The sequence below is a fragment of the Semicossyphus pulcher genome, unplaced genomic scaffold (assembly GCF_022749685.1).
Source record: "Semicossyphus pulcher isolate SPU_LCO1_2020_fin unplaced genomic scaffold, fSemPul1.0.p SCAF_5, whole genome shotgun sequence".
Classification (NCBI taxonomy): Eukaryota; Metazoa; Chordata; class Actinopteri; order Labriformes; family Labridae; genus Semicossyphus; species Semicossyphus pulcher.
In genome coordinates, this window is record NW_027211726.1 from 8,049,193 (window position 1) to 8,055,939 (window position 6,747).

The following is a 6,747-nucleotide window of genomic DNA, read 5'->3' on the forward strand; positions in this document are numbered from 1 at the left end:
GCAGTGTTGGACTAGGACAATTTGTTCTGTGGCATTATACTTGTAAAACTGGGTTTGAAAGGGTTAATCAGCTGATTTAATCAATTAGCTCCTCTTCTCTGAAACTTTAGAGATTCCTGGATTTGAAACTATTAAAAGACTCTTATCTTTCCCTGAATGACTGAGAGCATGAACTAAGACGCCTCACTGTAATAAGCCACTGTATGTCAACATCCTTTCTTTGTTTAAAAAGAAACAACTATGGTATCACAAAAGAGTTTCTCTGATGCTCACCTGCGTGTACGAGATGTTTTTTTGCCGCAGTCCGCGATGGTGCAAAGGTATAAAGTAGTGCAACAAATGTGCCTCTTCTGCAGCCACAGCCGATAATTGTGAATGGCAGCGAGCGGTTTGGTGATCTGTCCGCAGATTGAGAGAGAGAAAGTCGCTTTTGCAAAGGTTTTGACCCACTCTTTAAAGATGCCAAGTTTAGATCAGCTCGTCGGTTCTCGCTAGGCGGGCTGCAGGTGTCATCCTCCGCTGCACCTCAAAACCCAGCCCGGAGTGATGATGATGTTTGACTTTATGAGATGACTTGTCTTGTCGTTTGTGTCTCCATGCCCGTAAAGCAAACTTTCACCGTGTTTCAGTCCTTTCAATACATTCCATCTCTCAGCGTAAAGTCTCCTCTGACACTCCCGGATCCTGCTCTCCCGGTGCAGCTGCTGTGAGTCCGCGCACTGACCGGAGCTCGGTCCCAGCAGTCCGACCTCAGCACGCGCTCCTCACACACTGAAGGCTGAGCAGCCAGTGAGCGCACAGAAAGCCTCATCACACTCACACACACTTACACACAAAAAACACACACACACACCCCCTCCCCGAGCCACTGACTCCTCCTTACGGGGATCAGCTGCAGGGACGTACAGAAAGTACTTACAACCAAAAACATACATTAATATTAATCTGCATAAATAACAACAACAAATATATACATTTTATAATTAATTTAATAGTAGATAGTACGAATATTTGCCAAGGCTTGTAGTAGTTGTGATAGAAAATATTAGCCTAAAATAAACGTTGATTGTAGCACAACTATTGCAATAAATAAAAAGATATTATATTACTGAAATAAATAATTCTATTGAATTACTAGAAAAAAGAAAAATAGATAAAATACTAAAAATAAAATTATAAATAATAAGAGGAAAATAAAAGTCTAAGGAAAATAAAAGAAACATTTAAGAAAGAAACGTAATAAAAGTAATAAAAGTAAATAATACAAAATATTACTAATAATTAATTGATAGCTTGTACCATACAAATTATGATATATGTCATAAAGATATAATTATAATTCTCTATGATCAAAAAGCTGTGTAAAAAATGCATTAATTAACTTAAATTAGAAAATAAGAGATGTTCACCACACACACACACACACACACACACACACACACACACACACACACACAAAAGCTTCCTTTAGCTCTAAGTGCTTAGCTTAGCTTTTGGTCATGTCACATGATCTCCATCAGCTGAGCACTTTTAGGACTTCTTGTGAGATCAGTTCTCATCTGCTGATGAAAACCCTGAGATACGCCCGATGTGCTGTAGTGGAGCGATAAGTACCATATTTACCTTTATTCTACTGGAGAAGTGCTAGCAGTAGTTAGCAGAAGTGCAGTGCCATCCTTTGCGTCAGTTCTGCAAAAGTCTCAGTCCCCTGCTGAAGAATGAGGTTGTCTAATAAACTCTGTCAGCTTCGTAAAGTGCAAATGGTGCAGGATGCATGTGGGCCAATAAAGACATAATGGACGTACAATAGTCCCCGAGAAGCCTGGAAATATATGTCTCAGGCACAGGGAGGTAAAACAATATAGGTTTATGTTGATTTACAGGAACATTAAGGCACAGGTGTCACATTAAACGCCGTCTCCTCAACTATCTGAGACTCTGATGTTAAAGGTAACTCCGTGTTTTGGCTTCTCTTATCTCCCCAGATGGAAACCTGCGTGCAAACCACCTCAGAGACAAATAAAGCTTTATGGATCGCATCGAATTGAAAAGGAAATATCAGCTGGAGATGAAATGAGAGCGAGTATGTCACACCTGGGAGGGTTTACTGCAGGTTAGAGCAGGTAAGCCTCACGCACGTGTCTGCAGGTCTGCTCTTATTATGCAACTGTCTTCATGAGTCCTGCATGTATTGTAGGCTGAGTATAAGAGGATCAGATTCATCGATTGGACTGTCGTCAGTAGAATATCAATGAAGCGATAACTATCTGAGTTACTCTGGTAGGGTAAGCATAATAAAGACTGTATGTTGTACTTTTTAACTGTTGATAATGAACCTATGATCAATAGATCTCCCACAGCTGTGATCTTTTCCTGATCTAAATACAAAAAACAAAACTGGATCAAACAAGAACAAGGGGTCTCCCAGGATCTCTTTGGTTGAAAGCACTCGTCTGATTGATCGTGAATCACTTCATAACCTTGCAGAAAATATCTAAAAGCTTGTTTGGCAGCATCTCAAACACGCTGTCACACTCACAGCTGTCCACTGCTTTTATTTCTGAGTCATCCCCAAGAGGAGAGGAGCCTTAATCTGAGCTGTCAGAGAGAGAAGTCCAGCACAGTGGACTCAATACACCTTTTATCATCACAAGCGACTTTATTAACAACGTGTACTGTCTGTCAAATGATACAGCAATTAACCTGGTAGTAAAAAGACATGTAAATAAAAGCAAGGATTGGTGCAGAGGCAGTCCAGTTATGAAGCGTTTTCCATCAGCCAGCAGTGGTTGGTCTGCCAGAGAGGGTAGGCGGAGCTAAGTGGCTGCTTTTCCGGTCTCTGCAAGTGTTGCGAGTAAACAGTAATCTACTATGGCTGAACAAACAAAGAAAAGATGGATGACTACAGATACAACTTCAAAAATAAGTGAAAATCCAAAGAAAAAGAAACAAATTCAACACTGTCTGGATATCTGGGAAGTGTGCTCCCGCAAGTACCGTTTATCGCCATAGGTGCCGCCAAAGAGAACGAAACTGAGATCTTCAAGATTATAACTTTACGATGACAAAATCATCAACTTTTTTCTCAAGCTCTGGCTGTTCTTGGCTTCTTGGAAATAATCTAAAAACTATAGGGGACAAGTTTGTTAGCCTGATTTTGCTGAGAGTGTGCTGAGAAGATTGATACCATTCTCCCATCTATATGATACACATTTGTAGTAGATAGTTAGCTGAGACTAGCTTAGCTTAGCATAAAGACCTAAAACAGTGGGAAACAGCTAGTTTAAGTGGGACACTTTTTTTTTAACACTCTAAACAAACAGGAGAGGTCGAGTTGAAAACATGGTCACTTTCAGCTCTGAAAAAAACAAGATGGCGTCGGAATAAATGACAAACTCGAGGCTTCGAGAACCAATCCACAAACTATTGGATGACGTTTGGATGCCAGCTTGCCCTGGATCTCCTGCGTGGACCAAACTGCAAGGAGGCAGCTTGTCGCCTTCATATGCATTCCTTGTTTTGTGTCGCTGTAGAAAAATGGCGGCCACTCTCGTTTTGGTTTGACCAGCAAAGAGTTGGTGCCACTCTGGAGCCAGTTTTTCTGGCTCCGAACCGGCCCTGAAACAGCCTCAGTTCAGTCAGTTTTTTATACACAGTCTGGTTGCAATCTCATGGTTCTCTTTCCCCTGACAGTCAGTTGTTCCAAATCGTGTTATCTATCTATCTAAATGATGTTCTATGTGTGGATGACTCACTTGTGATGACATGTTTGAATCATTTCTCCCATTTAAACGCAAATAAAAGACAGAATGACTGACAGAATGTCGAAGAGTGTGACTCAACAAGATGCAGACAAAACAAGGCAGAGGCAAGTCCTCCTGTGGCATAAACCCGTCTTTGTTTTCGTCTCTATTTAGATTTTGTACGTCAGTGTGAGCTGGCTGATTGGCTGGTTGAGCTGTATAGGGGAGATCTCCTCATTTAACACACATACACACACACACACACACACACACACACACAGACTACTATTACTCTCCGTCCTCATTTTCTCTGCTGTTCCTCCCTCCAACAGCTGCAGGACTCTCAGCATCTCCTGCACAGCTGACCCGGATGCACTGACGGCCATGAAAAGAGCTGTTGTTGTCCACCGATGACCCCCCTGCCCTCCTCTCCTCCCTCCCTCCCTCCCTGCAAACACACTCACACAAATGTTCATCACCACTTTACAGCAGCAGCCACGAGGCAGGAAACAGGAGCACCGACCTGTGATGGCTGGTATTGTCATCCTAATCCCCATTTTGACATTTAATTTTTTTAAATCCTGAGATTAAATGAGGATGAATGGCATGAAACTTACGTAAGCATTTGCTATTCTCACGTTAGAAATATTCATACATGTCCGAGAATCTTAAGAGTCTGTGTTAGCTTTAAAAATGGCATTGAATTGTTGTCTCCCTTCAGTTTTCCTGGCTTTTAAATTCCTAATTTTGGGTCATAAATCCTTTCATGGGTCTCTTTTTGCTGTTGTTTGACCTAGTTGAATTATGCAATGGGGATGTTCTGTCATGTCCCACATTTTGCAGCAGCAGCAGAAGAAGAAGACTGCTGCAGTCGATAAAACAAATTGTTTTTCTGAACCGCGGCTTCTGTTACAAATGAGGCCCAGCAGCTGTATTTTTCTGTCATCGCAGACACTTTCATCCAGATCCAAACGCACAGCGGATCCGTCTTGCCTCTCTGTCACACACCCACTGATCTTGTTTGATTTCTTTGAAACAGAGCAGCATGAATGCACTGACGTGAAGCCTAAAATGAGTTTTCTCTAGCAGCAGGGGCAACTGTTTCCTCTGTTGATTCATAATTAGGGCTTACTGCATGTCTGTGTTTACGGTAACTCTTATTGTGGAGCTTAACTTGTCACTTTTGGCGGCCATTTTCCTCTGACATTCCTCTGGGACGCCACATTTTGCAAATTAAGCAAAATATTTGATAACCAATTAGCTAAAGACAACACCTAACGTTAGCTTTCACCTACTTACCTAATAATGTTACTGTTACCTAGGAAGTGTCAGTATGCTAACATTACCTTTTGAGTGTTGTACGATACAATAGGAAAGATATTATCTTATGTTAGCTAGGAAATGGTTGAATGCTAACATTAGTTGTCGTCTGATGATAGCTAATGGGTTATATGTTAATGTTAATATTAATGTTAATGTCAGCCTTTAGCCATTTACTTCATAATATTACTATAACCTAGGAAGTGTCTGTATGCTAACATTACTTTTGAAAGTGTTCTATACGGTAGAAAAGGTGTTATTTCCTATCTTATAGTTATGTTAGCAAGGTTGTTAAATGCTAACATTAGCTGTTGTCTGATAGCTAATAGTATAGTGTTGTCAAAAAGTCTTTTTAAGGCTTTCCTATCGTATCATATGACACTTTCAAAGTTACTGTTAGCATTCAGCCACTTCCAGGCTAACACCAATCTTAGCTAGGAAGTGGCTGAATGCTAAAGTTAGCTGTCTTACTGTAGCTAGTTATTAAATATGTTGGTTTCCTTTAAAATATGGTCAGATTTCCTACATAACAGCATTTGAGATTCCCACCCTGAGCATGATGTCAGAGGAAGATTGCCAGCATGTGAATATGGTCAAGGGTATATTTTATAACCTGATACCTCCGGCCTTAACTTGCACCTTTTCAGTTTGACTTTCAGGTGATTTTGGTTCAGTTAGCAACATAACAGGAGGTCTTCACGATAAAGAGGATCTTATTCTCAGCTCTTTAAAGGGAGAAAACAAAGGCCAGCTCATAAAAAACAGAAACTCAGAGAAAGAAACAGGATGGCAACATCGGAAAAAGGAGGAAAACCAGGGCAGAGACTTTACAGAAAAGGAGTTGGTGAAAGGCGTAAAAAGAGGGCACAAACAGAGAGAGACATGAGGAGGAAAAGGAGGACATGAGTGGGAAGACACAATAACCATGGCTTCTGAACGAGGACACAGGCAGGCAGAGAGGGACAATAAACTCAGATGCGGGTTGGTGCTGAAGTCAGACAGGTTCACCTGATGACACATCTGTCAGTCTGACTTACCCAGACTCTCTAATCTCCCTCTTACAGACCTGCACGGAGCGGCAGACGACACCGAGGGGAAAGTCAACACACGCCACAGTGGGATTACAGGATGTTTTAGGCCAGTTTCAGTCTGTTAGACAAATTATGACCTGTTTTGTTGTCTCCTGTGGACATAATGGAGGTCATTTATTAAGCAGTCTAATTGTATTTCAATTGACTGAAAGTGGCCGTAAGTACATTTACTCAAGTAGGCCTACTGATCCTGGGTAAATATTTTAGGCACTTGTACCTAAAACATGCCTTATCCTGCACAGCTGTTACAGTTTTGTAGTTCAACTGCAGGGATTATAACTCAGGGAAAATAAGCTGTTTATCTAATTAAACTTGAATTATATTATACTGGTTTCAACCACTGGCTATTTCTGTTTGAATCAATGAAAAGTTCTATAATAAGGCCTAACATTGTTGGACTTACATGTCGTAATGCTGCTCTCTAGTGGACAGTTAAAAAAGGCTCTGCTTTAGATTTTGAGTTTGTACCAGTAAGGCAGTTTTTTTTGTTGAAGTGGAAAAATATGACACATTAATGCGGACATTACTTAAATGTTGCTTGGTAGCTTGTGAATTCCAACATAGGATCAATGAAGTCTTATCAAACAATACAT